Source organism: Crinia signifera, chromosome 5 (genome assembly GCF_055691185.1).
Source record: "Crinia signifera chromosome 5, ASM5569118v1, whole genome shotgun sequence".
NCBI classification, from domain to species: Eukaryota; Metazoa; Chordata; class Amphibia; order Anura; family Myobatrachidae; genus Crinia; species Crinia signifera.
In genome coordinates, this window is record NC_139221.1 from 37,473,381 (window position 1) to 37,491,395 (window position 18,015).

General features: G+C 43.0%; 1 long non-coding RNA gene across 1 annotated transcript; it reads right to left on the reverse strand.

Moving 5' to 3' along the window:
• Positions 1-262: 262 nt before the first annotated feature.
• LOC146079425 (uncharacterized) lies at positions 263-3,218 on the reverse strand. The gene is made up of 3 exons (XR_014474522.1): positions 3,124-3,218; positions 2,763-2,795; positions 263-290 (listed from the first exon to the last, which is right to left on the reverse strand). It is a non-coding gene; the product is annotated as an uncharacterized LOC146079425 (long non-coding RNA).
• Positions 3,219-18,015: the final 14,797 nt, after the last annotated feature.

Below are 18,015 nucleotides of genomic sequence, written 5' to 3' on the forward strand. Positions count from 1 at the left end.
AATACACTAGAGAAAATGCTAGTAGCAAAACACATGTCAAACACAACCTCACAAGCATTTTCATTCTAGTTTTAAATGCTATTTATTATCGCACATAAATTGTCAGGCGGTAGGATCCTAGACTAGCCCTGGAGCCTGCTGACGCATTTTGCATCTTTACTATATTCAGGCATGAGCCATGACCAGAGTGGCTTTGTGTTCAGGATCTTCATTATTTGCAACGATCAATCTTTCAGGGAACCTCAGACCACTAATGACTTTCCATGGACCTTTCCCAAGTTCTCAGATCTCTGAAAATAATGGGGACCCCCAAAGAGAATTATGTTCTATGTCTGGCATCACAGCTTCTTCTTAATTAAATACACAGGCCAGCCCATGAACTTTAAAGGCATCATTGAGAGGGGGAGAGTTTAAAGGGAAAGAAACATGAAAAAAGACAAAGGGATCAATATACAGATGGTAGAATGGAGTGACCAGGGAAAGGGGAGCAGTGATAGAGGGAAGAGGGGCAGCTCGTCTGTTAATCTGTTTTCTCATTGGAGTAATGAGTGTGGAGGAGTGGCTGTGGTGGTGGTGGTGGTGGTAAACTATGCAAATTTACATAGAGAGCCATCCTCATCTGTCCCTTTAATAGGATTAAGTGAGTAATAGGATTACTCTGCTAATCATCTGGTCTATTGTTCTATGTATTGTATTGCAGCTGAGAACAATAGGTCTTGGATAACCATTGCTCACCATGGATATCCAGAGATGGCTAGATGAGGATGGCTCCACCTGTACATCATTTAGCCTCATTCCCTCCATTTGGCACCAAGAATCCTTATTTTATTGCCTCATCCTCCTGCTTCACTAGGAAGAAAGAGAAAGTGCAATCTGCACAGACTGTTGTGCTTCCCCTATGTTACTATGCTTACACTGTTTCTGTTCATAGAGGGGAGGTGCACCCATGGCCGCCGAGATGTATTCCTAGAAGGGGCACTCTCGGACTAACTTATAAGTTCTTACAGGTTAGTCAGAGAGTGCCTCTTGTAGGAATACTTAGAAACATAGAAACATAATTTGATGGCAGATACGAACCATTGGGTCCATCAAGGCTGCCCTTTTTAAACCATATTGTTACCATTAAACCCTATTTCATCCTTATTTCTTTGTAAAGATATCCTTACAGTATGTCTATTATTTATTTATTTATAAATTTGAAAATGTACAATTGGAATATGATATATATAGAAATAGGAGGGCCCTGCTCACAAGCTTGAAATCCCATGCATTTTTAAATTGTTCTACTGTCTTAGCCTCCATAACCTCTGATGGGAGGCTATTCCACTTGTGAAGAAATATTTCCTCAGATTTCCCCTGAACTTACCCCCCTCCAGTTTCAGCGCATGTCCTCATGTTCTAGTACTTCCCTTCATTTGAAGAATGTTTCCCTCCTGTACCTTGTTATAACCCTTGATATATTTTAAAGTTACTATCATGTCCACCCTTTCTCTTCTCTAAACCAAACTATACATATTGAGATTTTTTTAGTTATTTTGGGTAAATTATAGTGATAAGTGATGTAGGCCATGCACCATTTTAATTGCCCATCTATGTATCGTCTAATGTATTTATATCCTTTAGGAGATATGACCTCCAGAACTGAACACAGTATTCTAGATGAGGCCATACCAATGATTTATACAGTGGTATTATTACTCTTTCTTTCTTTCTTTCTTTCTTTCTTTCTTTCTTTCTTTCTTTCTTTCTTTCTTTCTTTCTTCTGCTAATTCCTCTCAATTTGCAACCAAACATCTGACTTGCCTTCCTCATTGCTTTGTTACATTGCTTACCTGCCTTTAACCTCTTTGGTGGCATGCCCGGAAATTTACTGGGCTCAGCTGCACTGCCGAAGTGGGCTATCCCGTAAAATTTCCGGGCATGCCGCCATATGTAGGTGCATGCCAGTGGTGCCTCCAGTGGTGCAACACTGGCGCACGACCTTCTAGCAGCAACCCCCCGCCACTATATGCCGGGCACTCCCCGCCACCTATCACTCCCCTCCGTTAACGGCCTCGGGCCGCTGCTGCTGCTGGTGGTGCATTGTGTGGTGTGTTTTCCTGGGGCATGTCAAACCCGCTATGGTAGGTTTATTCTGCCCCAAGACAACCCAATACTTAAGGGGTGAAATCACCTGAAATAGTGACTCCTAGATTCCTTTCCTCCTCAGTAGTTTCCAAAATAGTGCTATTAATACTATATTTAGCCTTGGGATTTTTGAGACCCAAGTGCCTAATTTTTTGGCATTAAACTGTTTCCAAGCGCTTGGCCATTCCTCTAGTCCAGTGGTTCCCAACCTGGGGTACTCGTACCCCTGGGGGTACACTGCAGACCAGTTGGGGGTACTTGAAAATAATATTAATAATGACAGAAGAAGAAGAGAACGGAATCTATCTGCAGCATCATAGGCATCTCCTTGTGCTTTTGCCCGACCAATAATAAAAATTAATTTTAAGATGATCTGCTTATTCTTCTTTTGTTGTGTATAGATTCACTACTGAGATGCAGTAGATGCGGAAGACACAGACTACCCAAAAAATTAGGTGTTTTCCCCAAAATTGTTGGAGAGTAGACAAGTATGGGTAAATATTATTAAGTATTAAAACTAGTTAATTTATATACCATATCAATTATTTCTGTAATTGACAATTAAGTTTAATCTTTTCATTGACGAGGAGATTGCTGTGCTGATGCTACAAAACTTAATGTTTGAATTTGCTTACCTGCTAGTAGTTTTTGAGGGTAATAGAGTCAAGCTATGAAAAAAAAAAGATTGTTAGGGCAAAACTTCTGCAGTTCCAGGAATGTTTGTCAGTTGTATTAAATGCGCAGAATACTTAACTACATACTTAGATGCAAAACCCAGAAAATGCAAGTACCGGTGCAATGTACTGTATGTCATAATATAGTACAAACATAACAACACGGGCAACATTTGCTTACATTGCAGCCGTCCCGTCCCTACATTTTTTCCCAGATCGACATGTTACTGACGATCACTTCAAACTTGATCGAGCAGTGATTAGCCTAAATTATTTTATGGCTAGTTAACTGTTAGTAATGGTGTCAACATATTGTATATACCAGATTTATCCAAAAAGATACAAGCAAAAATTATAAGCCCATTGGAGAATATCATTTAAAGTGGATACTTATAACACAATGTTCCGAACTTGATGAAGTGTGTCAGAACTCAAAAAAAGCCCATTTCTGAACATGAAACACTTTTTATGTTTATACTTTAGCATTTGGAACTTACCTATGATGTCATCAACCCAGGCAAAAGCCAGACTCGCTTGTTTAAAGAGAATTCCAGAGGCAGTTGGTAGGCTCTAGAGAAAGTAAGCAAACTTTTATGTATTGCTTTATGGGAAAATGCAGCGTACGTACCATTCGTCTCTGTCAATAATAATAATGATCCACTCCGGGAAATTACTTTGTTTGTTTGACATTTAAAAAGTCAATTTAATATTTATGTAAATGTGATTACAGTTGTTCGTAGACTCTTGGCCTATGATCTATGTCTTCCAAGTCATACAAGTGGTGGGTCATGTTTCAACCTCAACCGATGCTTAACAAAAGGAATTCGTTTGTATTGGCACTGCATGCATCGTTCTCTATAAATCATGTTCTGCTAGTACAGTGTATGCTGTATGTAATAAATCTGTATTTAAGATGGATTATGATAAATAATCCACGACGTCTATAGCGAGAAGATATTTATGATGACAATGTAAAACAATGTGCAACTTATATATTGTATGATGAGTCCGGGATGTAAAACAGCACGGCTGCATTCCAGTACACCTAGATGCAGACAGCACATAGAGTATTAGGGGAAGATTTACTAAAGAGTGAGTTTTTAGAATTGAGATTACTCTAGCACCTTCTAGAGGCTAAGAGCTAGAATCTGATTGCTTTCTATGGACTCACACATTAGTAAATATACCCCTTAAGGCAGGGGTGGGGAACCACAGGCCCGGGGGCCGTATGCGGCCCCTGTAGCCAGTCTGAGTGGCCCGCCCACCCATCCGGCGGCTCTGCTGGAGTCAAGTACAGGAGAATTCTCACGAGAGGTCGGTAGTTCTAACGAGATTGCTCTTAATCAACAGCAGCCGGAGACTGTCAGTCCTATTCGGCAGCAGCCACCGGAGCATGGGACGGCTGCAGCAGGACAATTTGTAAGATAAATTTTTACATATGGCCCCCGAAGGATTTTTTCCCCATACAAACGGCCCTTGACACAAAAAAGGTTCCCCACCCCTGCCTTAAGGTCTACAGCTACCACTTGGTATCATGACATGCCTATGCAAAATATAGGGTTGCCTAGAATTAGCGATGCTTTGCAAAATAGGGAGGAGTAAGGGGGTGCAATTTTACTGCCCATTTTCTACCAACCCTTTTCAAAAAAATTATTATTAATATATTTTGTGAATATGGCACCACTGACTACCCTCAGAAGACTCTGAGTAGATCAGGATGCCGACACCGGAATACTCACAGCTAGTATCCCGATCGGTAAGTATGGCTAGCTTGCATCTAGGTCAAGGGGGGGGGGGTGTAAGCTAGGGCATTTTAAGAGAGGAAAGGACCTGCTGTGGGCCTTCTCCTCTCTAATGGTAATTATGCCAGAGTCTACTGTGCATGCGCAGGTCTTCAGAAACATGGCGTCCGCGCCTTTTTTCCCAGAGAAATATTGCATGCGCAAATCACTCTGAAATTATCGCAGTGGCCATTTTTCAAGTTATTTGTCTCTCCGGTGGTTGAGTTTCCATCGCGGAGCACTGAAGGAGTAAGTATAATATGTGGGTGCAGTATGTGTGGTGTTGGCCCTCCTGGACCCAGGGTTGTACCCATTATAGAAATGCCTATGGAGATTAGGTTTAGGCATTAGTGAGAGGGGGTAAGGATAGGATTAGGCTATGGGAAGGGGAGATGGTTATGTAATAGCAGTAACATCTATATAAAATTATCAAGGTTCCCATATACTGATGGTTATCCAAACCTCTAAGCATGGGCTCATACCATCGCATTTCCCAGATGAACCCTTAATGCCCCAGTCCGACACTGCATAACACCCCATATATACATCACTCTGATAGCATATCCTGCACTCCCTAGGGAAGCTGAGCTGCCCCAAGTACTTATGGCATTGTCGACTCCACTCAGTGACTGGGATCCGGGTGCTGTATTGTGACATCATCATGCAGTGCCAGCGTCTGTCATTTTGGTTTCCCCAGCTTGGATGTTGTCAACCCCCTATGTGACGCTACTACAAAGATGAGTCTAAATGAGCCCTACAAATTAAGTGTCTAGGGTTCAATCCCTTTTAAGGGGCAGCCATAAGCTCTGGGCATTCCCCTGGCTTTGGGGCGGGTGGCTGACGTCACATGACTGAGTTCAGACTGACTTTTCTTTTCGAAGCATGGCGAGCGAAGCAAGCATTAGGCGTCTAACTAGATGGGTTCAACAAAGTTTGGTTGACCAAAACATGGCCGATCTAGACACAGTCAATCCGCTATACCGTAACCCTTCTGCCCTGGGTGGCAAAACCCATCACACACTCCTGTACTTGCAACTCCTTTGATAAACAAACAGACCGCTATCCTATACCGCCGGCTGTGAGAACAGTATTTTGATATTACTTTATGGCTCTGTAGCCTATTCCAGAAAGTTTCATAGTGGATGCTTCCCCAGTCTGTGTGTGGCGGCTCGGTACTGACAGCGCTAGACTCATAAGCTATACCTGGCAGCTTAATTTAATGACAACGGATTTAGAAAAAGAAAAATATTAACATGATAAATAAACCACAATGAATAAATTAGCATCTGCAGAATTATTCTGTTGCAAAAAAAAACAAAAACTTCCTTTGCGAAAAGCTTGATAAATTCAGGATTTTGTATTTGTTGGTAATATATTGACTATCATGAGTATCCTATTTCTAGTACGGTATCAGAAAGGATTTAGAATACTTATTGATGGCCTCCCCCACATCTTGCTTTCCAACCTATGTTTGGCTCCGTCCAGCTGATGTATTTTTATGTAACAAATTTCTACTGCCAAATTTTCCAAAAGGAGTCATTAGGCACGAACAGCCTCGGAAAAAGCCGGGATGGATTTCCAAGAAATAAAAACAGAGGGTAGCAAAATAAGGAATCAAAAAATATAATTTAATAAAATAAGGACTCTCTTTGGGAACCATCTGTAGTATTTCCACTCAAGATGGTCCAGGCAAACATTTAGCAATTATGCAATTTAGCGGCATAATCTCTCGATTAGTAAGATAAGACAAAGACATGATGTTCTTGATTAATAAGAGCGCTCTTTAGAACTATCTCAGTAGGGGTCTTGAGTTGTTCTGAAGCTTTCAGCAATGACTCATACAGACACTTCTTAAAGTTGGATGGGATCCATAAAACACATCTTGTACATATATTTCATCGCAAAAGCAACCGAGCTCTTTACATTCTGTAGAAGGAACATATTCGGCCCTAATGTCAGGAATTTTATTATGTGTTCGCCACTTTCTTTGTAGTCTGATTACATGTCTTCTAGGACATGAAAAGTTGCGTAACCCTCCGTCGGTGGTTCTGTCCATGTTAGGTCATAATTCTAAATAAATGGTGTTGTGTCATGTATTGTCTACATCAATTGAAAATGCAAAACAACTGGCAGCATCTTAGAAGTATTTCCCAATTTTAAATGTAATTTAACGTGATCATATGTTTGTTTTTATACATATAGGCACAAACAGAGATTGTGAATGGCTTAATGTGACAGTTGACATTTCATTTATAATGGTATGTCAATTATAGATCCTGGGACATCGCTATTGTTTTATTCTAAGCACATGCAGCAGACATATGTGACCAATCTGATTGTCATACGTCAAATCAGCCTTAAAGGGAGAGATCACCAATAATCAAGATGTAGAAGCCAATTTAGTCAAAATAACTTAACAAAAGAGGCCATTATAGCTTTTAACAGTTTTGGGGAAATGTATTAGGATGAGAGATTCAGAAAGTGAGAGATTTGGTAAGAAATCTCCAGTTTTTTTAAAGCTGCAATCATTTACACTGCAATACCAGTTTGATTACTTACTTTTCACCATTAGTGTTTTGTGCTATAACCACCATATCTTAATTAAAGTGCACCTGTTAACAGTGGTGACACTAGATATCTGTAGGCACCATAGCAAAAGTTTGTAAGGGCCGCTATGTATATATAAATGTATGCATAGCGGTTGTGGGGCACCCCACAACCGTTCAGTGTTCTGGGTGTGAACTGGATGTCTGGATGTGTCTGGATCCACGACGAGGTACCGGTGGTTCACCCTAGCGTGGTGTTACCAAGCCTGCTCCAACTGCTCGTTGTTGTAGGCTCTCCAGCTGTCTGAGTAAATTTTGGTCCCCGGGAGCATGTGCCACTCGATGGCGACCATGAGGGTGCTGGCATCACGCCTCTCAACTGCCGTTAAGAAGCACTCTCCGGTCTCCCTAGAGATGCCCCCGAAGATCCACTGCTGTGGCAGAACACGCCCAAACTGGCTCTTTCGCTTGGTGAAGAGGCTCTCATCCACTTCAACAATGGTGCCTGGGCCTCCAATACGGCGGTGAGGCTGCGACAGAAGGTCGGTGGTGCAGGCCTCCCGCATCAGGCAGTTATATTGGACAGTCATGTTCTGCGAGATGCCCAGGTGTCGCTCGCAGAATCGGATGCTTGTCAGCTCTTCTGCCCAGCAGAAGACAAATCTGATGAGGGTGACAAATGTCAAATGGCACCCTCTAAACCACTGGGCAGCCCTGACACTGACCTTTCTGTGGCAGCTATGGATATGGCAGCGCCACATCCGCTCCCTGACACTCAGCCTCATAGGGTGTCCATTGGGGCAGGTCTGTGTATCAGGCAGGAATTTCTGCCTCTGCAGAAATGCCACAGCATCCTCCTCAGTCTGTGGCAGATTAAATAAGCTCAGCTTCTCAGCAGCCATAAGTCCAATACTCCAATATACGTGTATAACAGCATCTCCAAAACTCTCCAACAGCTGACTGACTACGCTACCGCTCAATCTACCAGCTGACTGACTATGCTAACTGCGTACCGCTCAATCTACGAGCTGACTGACTACGCTACGCTACATCTGATGGGATGCTGAGGGATGCTGGCTACGCTAAGCGGCCGCGTAGTCAAGGGCCGCGTAGTCAAGGGACTTTGACAGAGACGCTCGAGACGCTCACGCGGGAACGGTACGCCGGCTTTCACAGAGATGCTCACGCGACTAGCTAACCCGATTCTGAACGCGTTTTGGTAGGGGGGGTGGGGCACCCATAAAATGCTGGCCGTTCCCCTGCTCCAGCCCCCTGCCCGTCCCCTTTTTTCCCCTGACAGAACAAACACCTCATCGAGTGTGATACTCGCCAAAGGCATTTGCACATGTGGTTTGCACACTTGCCGCATGTGCAGACCCCGGTGACAGAATATGGGGCCAAATTGCATACGGCCCCAGTGTGTCTCTATATTTGCCACCAATATCAAGCATATAAAGGATTTCTGCGTCATTCGCTAATACAATGGGCCAGATGCACTAAGCCTCAAAAGTGATAAAATGGAAGGATAAACAACCATCCAATCAGCTCCTACCTGTCATGTTACATACTGTGTTTGAAAAATGTCAGGCAGGAGCTGATTGGTTGGCTGTTTATCACTTTCCATTTTATCACTTTTGAAGCTTAGTGCATCTGGCCCCGTGTGAGTCAATATCTCATTTCTGGTCTTTACCTTGTCATTCTGTATTTTACTTCCAGTCAGTGATAGGACATTGGGCTAAATAATAAATCTATTTATTCAAGTGTTTTCAGATTTTTTATTTTATTTTTGTAGCATGTTCTTTCTCAATCCCACTTATGAAAACAACGGCTTGCCAAAAACATGGCAATGCCAGCAGTGATAAAATGTGCTGATTTCTACAGTTGAAGAATAGGAAAGTCTAGTTATACAGCTGTCTGTTGATACTTGGTTTTATTTGCAAATATATGTAAAAAAATAAAAATAAACTTCTGCTTGTGGCATATCCACTTTTGATGAGAAATTCGCTACTTTGGCGGAAATCTCTACTTTTTATACAACGCACGATCCAACTGAGGGCCATCAAATAAAAGATAATCAAAATATTTGAGTGAGTTTGAGTCACTTTGTGGATCAACCTACATTTCAAATGGCAACTGAAAGCTGAAAGCAGTCATCTAGTATCATTAAACACGATTGTGTCACAACAAACGCACTTGAACAATAATGAACATCTAATGGTGCCCATACACTTGTGGGGTTCGGATGCGATGCGACATCACAATGCGATCTTCCATCACATCCGATCACATTTGAAGTGCCTTTTCCAGCACAGGATGTCGCATGCCACCTGTGATTACACATGGGGTGTTGGAAGAGGACTGGTGGGCGGCGGTGTAGCAGAGCTGGTGGCGGAAGGCAGGAGGGCTGGCGGGCAGGAGGGCTGGTGGGCAGTGGTAGTCAGTTGAGCTGGCGGCAGGCATCAGAATTTTAAAAAATCATTTGAAAAGACTAGGCAGTCTCAGCCAATCAAAGGCATCACATTCGGGCGGCCACCCAGTCATTTGAAAGCCCACAAACTACCGACGCCTTCTAGCCTTTTGGCCGCCCACCACCAGCTCTGCTACAACGCTGTCCGCCTCACTGATTACAGATTCGGCCAGATTTAGGTTTGTGGGGGCCCTGGACAACACAAGGTCCAGACGCACCCCAACCCCCCCCCCCCCGGCCCAGTCGTAGGCATGTTCCACTCCACACACACCACCCCCAAATGGTACCTAGCATTGCGGGATCGGGGCAGCGTTGTCTGTGCAGCGCTGGGTCCCTGCGGCGGATGTGAAGCCAGCAGCGGGGTCCCTGCGGCGAATGAGACCGACGGCGAATGAGAACAACGCAGGAACCCCGCTGCCTGGCACCCACCCGCCACCATCGCAGCAGTGGGGTGGCGGGTGTAGGGGCCCTGGAAAGGTTGAGCTCAAAAAAATTGATCAATTGGGTATTACATTAATACAAACAAATATTTATTGTGTATAATATGTATTTTATTAATAAAAAATATATTGATTCATATAAAATATTAGTAACATAAAAAATCTAATAATTGAAATAGACTTCATTAAGTTGACTAATTGAAAGACTTTGGAAAAGAGATTGGTATACTTAAATGCAGTCCCGCTTGTTTCTATGGTGCTCCTTTAACAGTGGTGTTGAGCCCCAAATTAAACATCCAAGGTTGGAATGTGCTGGAAATGATGAGTGTCCATAAACCTTATTGGGTTGCAGCCTGTATTGTGGTTCCAAAGTCTGGAGTGAGGCTCTCCCAAGAATTGGGGTCCCAGGATTGAGCAGGTGGGGGTACCCCAAATAGTTTTGCTCCAGATATAGCATATATTGGAAGATTGGGGAGAAGGATGGTTGGGGGGGAGCTGTCCAAGACGGGTTGAAAGAAGTAAGTCCCAAAGTCCAACAATTGGAGTGTGTGCTAACGTGTTTTGTCGTCTCCTGACACATTTTTTAAAGGTGTGAACCTTTGGGATACCACCACCTGTTCAATCCTGGGACCTCAATTCTGGATGAAGCCACCAATGACGCTTCCATGAACAAAAACACCAAAACCAATATGAAGACTGGGGTCCAAACAAGCTGGGCAGGAAGTTTAAGAAGGTCGACACTGAGATAGCCAGCAACACGGTCACACAGCCCAAGAGAGCTGTGTGGAGATGGCTTAGAACAATGCTATGCCTGACAGTACATCACCTCACCACCTCACAGATGTACTGTATGTAACAACTCAGAACTATTGACTTATTATTTACCAACTTACAATACCAACTGTATAACAATACCAACTGTTTAACTAACATCTAACAAATATATATACCACCATAATATAACATCAACAATCATGTGTCACGGCTGGTGGATCTGCTCCCCATCCGTCCTGGTACCGGCCGGGTGAGCGCTGCTGCTCCATCCTCCAGGCCGTGTCCCCCTCCTCCTGCTGGGTTTTCTCCAGTGAATGTTCCTGGGCAGCGGACAGGAGTGGCTTCCTGTCCCCCGCTAGGCGCTGCCATCTTGTGGGAGCCATCCAATGGCTTTTAGTCTTCCAGGCAGTCCACCAATCAGGGGACGCCCAGGGGGATAAAGACAGTCAGTTGTGGGCAGACCAGCGCCAGTGCTTCGCCTGCTGTTCCCTGGGGAATACCTTGCGTCCTGAGCTCCTGCAGTTTTGTTCCTGAGACCCTCCAAGATACTTTCAGTATCCGGCTACTAGTCCCAGGGACTCTGCATTTAAAACCACCTGCTTCCAGCACCTGTGCACCACCTGCTTCCAGCACCTGTGCACCACCAGCTTCCAGCACCAGTGCACCACCAGCTTCCAGCACCTGTGCACGACCTGCTTACAGCACCTGTGCACCACCTGCCACCAGCGCCTGTGCGCTACCTGCTACCAGCACCCGGGTATCATCTGCTATCGGCACTTGTGTCTCTCCAGCTGCCACCTGTGCACCTCCGGCTGCCAGCATCTGTGCACTACCAGTTACCAGCTCTTGTGCACTTACAGCTACCAGCTATTAGCACCTGTGCATCATTTGCTATCTCTCATCCACAACTACCTGCTCCTTTGCTCCTGTCACTGTCAGCACTGGTGTCCTCTGTGCTAGCACCTCCTGTTGTCCAGTCCAGTCCTCCTGGTGAATTATTCCGGGCTCGTCTTTGCCATTCTCCTCTTCATCAGTAACCCTCAGCCAAGCCTCATCACTCAAGATTCCTTGAACCATCTCCTTATCTTCATTTCACCTGTACTAGTGTACCAGCATCCAGAGTTCACCAGAGTTACCCTGAACCCTTGTTCTTCTTATGTGACAGACTTATATTTGTCCTGCCTCCTTCCTGCCGCCAACTGACAGAAGCTCGCTAGTTTCTGACTTGCAGACGGACTCACAAAATATATACAAAAATGAATTGTCAATAGAACAGCGCTACAACCGCAGCTGGATTGCTATCCAGGAGCACCAACTCCTTAACATTTAAACATAGATATAAGGAAAAGGGTAGCTCTCCAGCGCTGGTTGGATCCAATATAAGTTGGATAAGTAGTGTCCTTGGGTCCGTACCCCAAAGGGACCACACTGACCTTGGTGTTGGTCCCTATATGCAGGCAAAGGTATCTTTACGGATTAAATTTCAAGGTGATCATATACACTCCTATCCAGACACGGGGGGATTACAACTGACCTTATTGCAATTCCCTATATGCACATCACGGTTTCTTTAAAAGCTGCAATTTTTCTGTGACACATACACTCTGTTTCAGATAGTACTGACCTGGTGGCAATGCCCTATGTTCATATAAGGGTTTCTTTTAGTGCGTCCCAGTCAGCATAATGAGTCTCCAGACCAAGGCAGCATGGATCCAAAATGTCCAAAATTTATTGCAGATAAAATTCCAATACGGATAAAAAGGTAATTTTAAAAATAAAGAGAGGGACCGAAAGCTCCAGATATAACCACCTAATGAATCTCACTCATCCGGATTGAGATAGAGAATGGTGGGACCGATGGCAAGGGTCTGATCTTGAAGCTGTCCGTGCCTCCCTCCTCACACACCAACGTGTTTCAAAGTTAAATCCTTCCTCAGGGTGTGCTACTGATAGCTACATGTAGGGTTTTTATACCCAAATCCCAAATACGGGGGTGGGAACAATCCTGCCCCGGTTTCGAGAGAGTGCAAAAACCCGGATTACATCATGATTAAACAAAACAGATATAAATACAAATATCACACTTAAAATTCAATATGTTGTAGATAAAACATTAGATCAATTGTAAAAACCATGGTAGACATAAAAATCAATATAGGGATTTGCGGATCATACATAGGCATTAAAAAACGTATCCAAAGTCCGTTCCGGGTTTACCGGCGTGGGGAGCCTTCCTTTTCACGTGTATTCTGGCCCGCTTGATGCCGGAAGTTGTGGACATCGTGTAGCGTGAAAAGTTCAGTTTCCGGAAGTGCGTCCGCGTCACTTCCGTCTTTTGGAACGCAAACAAGGAAGTGCTTTTGACCCGCAAGCCGCATATCAATAAGACGGCTCCCGAAATTCGTTGTAGAGTTTGCAATTGCATAAAACAAGAGGAAAAACATATAATGAGTGCTGTTTATATTACAATCTCCATATCCTCAAGGAAATAAATCAAGTTTGTTAAGAAATGGCATACATATATTCACTCCACAGAACGGAGAAGCAGCAATGGGAGGGACGATCAGGGATGCGTTGCCAGTACTAGAGAAACCACTTAAGTTCAAATTCTGCGTTGAGTTCCTGTGGTACCAGGGTCCTCAACTCATATATGGTTTTCATCTCTAGTCTGGCCAGGGATGCATCCCTGTCGTCTTGTCTCCATATATTGGGTGCCAACTTAATGCCACAAAAGGATACAATATGACCAGGATCACTGTTGTGAACATTTTTGAAATGCACAGGGACCGTGTGAGTTTCCACACGGTTCCCTATGTTCCTGACATGTTCAGAAAGTCTGGTCTTTAATAGCCTTTTAGTGCGCCCCACATATTGTAAACCACAACTACATTCTACTAAATAGACACAATACTTAGAGTTGCAGGTTATAAAATCTTTGATCTCATACCGTCTTCCTGTATGATTGGATTTATAGTGTGTAATTTTACTAGCATCATGTTTACACATTTTACACAATTTGCATGAGCCGCACCTATAAAAGCCTTTTGATAGAATATTGGTCTTTGATTTAGGTGCATTAATGACACTGCATACTATGTTTTCTTTAATATTTTTGGCTCTTCTAAAGACAAACCTTGGTCTGTCTTCAACATAACTTTTTAGTAGTGGGTCTTTGGACAGCAAGCCCCAGTGTCTTTTTATTATCGATTCAATCTGGTTATGTTGTGAATTATATTGGGTAATAAATGGTAGAATATGATTTTTTGTTTCTTTTGTTTGTTTAGTATTAGACAGCATGTTTTCTCTATTCATATTTCTACATCTTTCTCTTGTGTTTGTTATATTTGATTTCTTATATCCTTTTGCTACCAATTTATTCTCCAGAAGGGTAGCCTGTTCGTCATACCGTTCTAAGTCCGTGCAATTGCGCCTAATGCGCTGAAATTGGCTGTTCGGGATGCTTTGCAGCCAATTTAGATGATGGTTGCTGGAAGACTCTATGTATGAATTGCAGTCGGTTTTTTTAATATAATTCATAGTTTTTAGTTCGTTTTCTTCCACATACACGGTGAGGTCCAAAAAATTGACCTGTGTACTACTAATATCAAAGGTAAGGACGATGTTTAGGTGGTTGTTGTTTAAATGGTCACAAAAACATCTGAGGGATTCATCATCTCCGTCCCAAACGAAGATGATGTCGTCTATATATCTATACCATGTCACCAGGCTGGCTCCATATGGGTGTCCGCTCCACACCTTATCGGACTCCCACCACACCATAAAAAGATTGGCGTAGCTCGGAGCCAGCCTGGTGCCCATAGCAGTCCCTCGTAATTGGATAAAGAAGGTGTCTTTAAACCAAAAATAATTATTCGATAAAATCAATTCAATACCATTAAGGACAAAATCGATATAATCAGGAGGATGGCCCTCCTTATCCAAGTGATAACGAACACCATCTAAACCTGCTTTGTGTTCTATGATGGTATAAAGGCTTGTCACGTCAGCAGTGACAAGCTTGTATGTAGGTTTCCATTCTATATCCTTTAATATCTTTATGGTTGCTATAGTATCTTTGAGATATGAGGGTATTTTGATGACCATAGGTTGTAACAAATAGTCGAGATAATGTGATAGATTGGAGAGAACAGAATTAGTCCCTGCGACTATCGGACGTCCTGGCGGCTTATCCTTATTTTTATGTATTTTAGGGAGTATATAAATCACAGGTATTGATGGATGTTGAATATTAATGTAGTCCCTAATGTCTACAGTAATAATGTCCTTGGCAAGATATAATGCCAAAAATGTTTCCAGTTTCTTTGTTATACTTATAGTTGGATTGCCTCTCATTTTTCTATAAGTTGACGTATCCGACAGTTGTCTTATAATTTCCGCATTGTAGTCCTCAATGTTGAGAACTATAATGCCGCCCCTCGGCGGGCTTTATTACAATATTGGCATTATCCTTTAAATCTTTAAGAGCTTTCCGTTCTTTTTTGGTAAGATTGTTGTTTCTTATCGGTTTAAGCTGTAACCTATCCAAGTCCTCCTTGACTAACCTCTCGAATGTCTCCACATAGCATCCCTTTTTATATGTGGGATAGAATGTGGATTTGCGTTTAAATATATTATATGCACCTATGGGTTCCTGGGGTTCATTTATAGACTCATCCTTTTGTTTCTCCTCAAAGAACCTCTTAAGGGTCAATCTCCTAACGAATTTTTGTAGGTCAATAAAGACCTCAAATTCATTTGCCCTACTGGAAGGTGCAAATTTCAATCCACGTTCTAATACATTAGTCTCGTCAGCAGTAAGGACATGGTTGCTTAGATTATAGATTTTTGTTTTTTGTGTGTCCCCACTCCCAATTATGGGTGGAACATCATTGCTTTGCATTTTTTCTTTCTTTCTAATTTTCCGTTTTTTATTATGGAGAGTTTTGTTGCCAGCCCTTTTACCCCTAGTGGTTTTTTTGGTGGTCAGTCACTGATTATCTCTCCCCTCCAAGAAGGGACGCCTAAAGACCCGGGGGGAATCGTGGGTTCTATTTGTTCTCCTAACTCTTTGTGCAAGAGGTTTGTCTTTATTTGTATTCTGTTCTCTCCATTGATCAATGTTATCTAGTATTCTTTTTCCGGAAAAATAATTGTTTTTATATCGATCACTCTCATCTCTCTGATTGGAATGGTCATAGTTCCTATTTTTAAACGGGGATTTTCTAGATTGATCTTTATAGGTGTATTCATTCACCTTTCTGTCGTCTCTCAATTTTTGGGCCTGATGGTCATACCTATTAGAATTGGTTTGTCACAAAATACTCGAGACCTGACATCGTGTTTGTGTGATTATGCTTTTGAGTCCTTTTTGCACCCACTACCATGTATGCTGGTTTTGGATCCAATCACCATTATATTATTTAGGTATAAATAAGTGTGTTGGATCAGTCCAGGAGTGATGCTAAGTGTGTTGGATCAGTCCAGGGGTGATGTTAAGTGTGCCGTATCAGTCCAGGGATGTTAAGTGTGTTGTATCAGTCCAGGGGTTATGCTAAGTGTGTCGGATCAGTCCAGTGGTGCTGCTAAGTGTGCCGTATCAGTCCAGTGTTTGTGCCACTCACTTGTGTAGCTTAACATAGTCCTCCATCTACTGTACCTTGGTGCAACCTATTGGCCTAAAAACAAAACTGTGAGGTGTGAGGTGTTCAGGATAGACTGGAAATGAGTTGAAATTAAGGTTATTGGGGGTTAAAAAAAATTCTGCAATTTTAGCGTTTTTTATGTAAAAAAAAAAACAAGACAGATCCTAAACACGAAACACAAAACACGAAACACAGAAGAGTGGTGTTTTGAAACAGACCCAGATCCAAAACACGGCCAGAGATACAGACCCAAAACACAAAACACAAAAAGTGCCCGTTGCACACCCCTATTTACTACTGATTGACACATTTTAAAAGAGCCACAGGTGGAGCTAATTATTTCACTTCATTCTATGAGGAGATCTGCAAAACATGCACTGTGTCGGGTCCTGAGGACCGACTTTGAGAACCTGTAGACATTACAGCAAGTGGACATTAGGCAGTACGGATGGTGTAATGGTTAGCATTACTGCCTCACAGCGCTGAGGTCATGGGTTCGATTCCCACCATGGCTCTAACTGTGCGGAGTTTGTATATTCTCCCTGTACTTGCGTGGGTTTACTCCGGGTACTCCGGTTTCCTCCCACAATCCAAAAATATACTGGTAGGTTAATTGGCTTCCAACAAAAATTAACCCTATAATGTCTGTGTGTGCGTGTACATGTGGTAGGGAATGTAGATTGTATGCTCCACTGGGGCAGGGACTGATGTGAATGTTCGACTATACTCTGTAAAGCGCTGTGGAATATGTATGCGCTATATAAGAAACTGTTAATAAATAAATAAATAAAAGCAGAATCACAGATTCATAACTGTCGCCTCTGTCTTAACATCTTGCGTCAAACCTTTCAGAAAAATAAAGTGAATTTGCCCATAGCAAAAGGTCCAGAATAGCCAAAGAGAGGCGGAAGAGGGTGAATGGGAAAGGGTGGAGAGCACTGTGAATTGCATCATTGCAGCACCCTCTCCCCAGAGGGGAAGAGGTACTGCGTTGGTGCGAGTATGAAATCATCATGTCCCACCACATTACAGGTCAGCCGGCTGGTGCATTTACGAAATTTAAAAAGTCAACAGTTGTAGCTGTGGGATTTAAAACATTAAAAGCAGAAACAGGCATGTTTTTGAATTTAATATCATATCTACAGTTTTAAAAAGCCAGCACTTAAATATACCCCCATACTGTATGTCAGCTTGTGTTCTACCATATACATTCTACTGGCTTCTTATGCTTATTCTTATGTATTACAGGTTGAGTATACCGTATCCGGATATCAGTTATCCGAGTTATTCCACAAACCGTGTTTTTTTTGGAATAGTTAAAAAAAAAATTCTTTTTTTTCTCCTCCCGGCCCTTTTTTATACTTACCTAGGCCCCCTGCATCCACGGCAGGCCTTCAGCTTCATTTCCGGCATCTCCAGCGGTCCCAGGAGTGCATTGTGCGAGTTCCCAGGCGTGCCGGTGGCGTCACCGGCGCGCCTGGGAACTCGCGCAATGCACTCCTGGGACCGCCGTAGATGAAGCTGGAGGCCTGCCATGGACAGCGGAGGACTCCATGGACGCCGA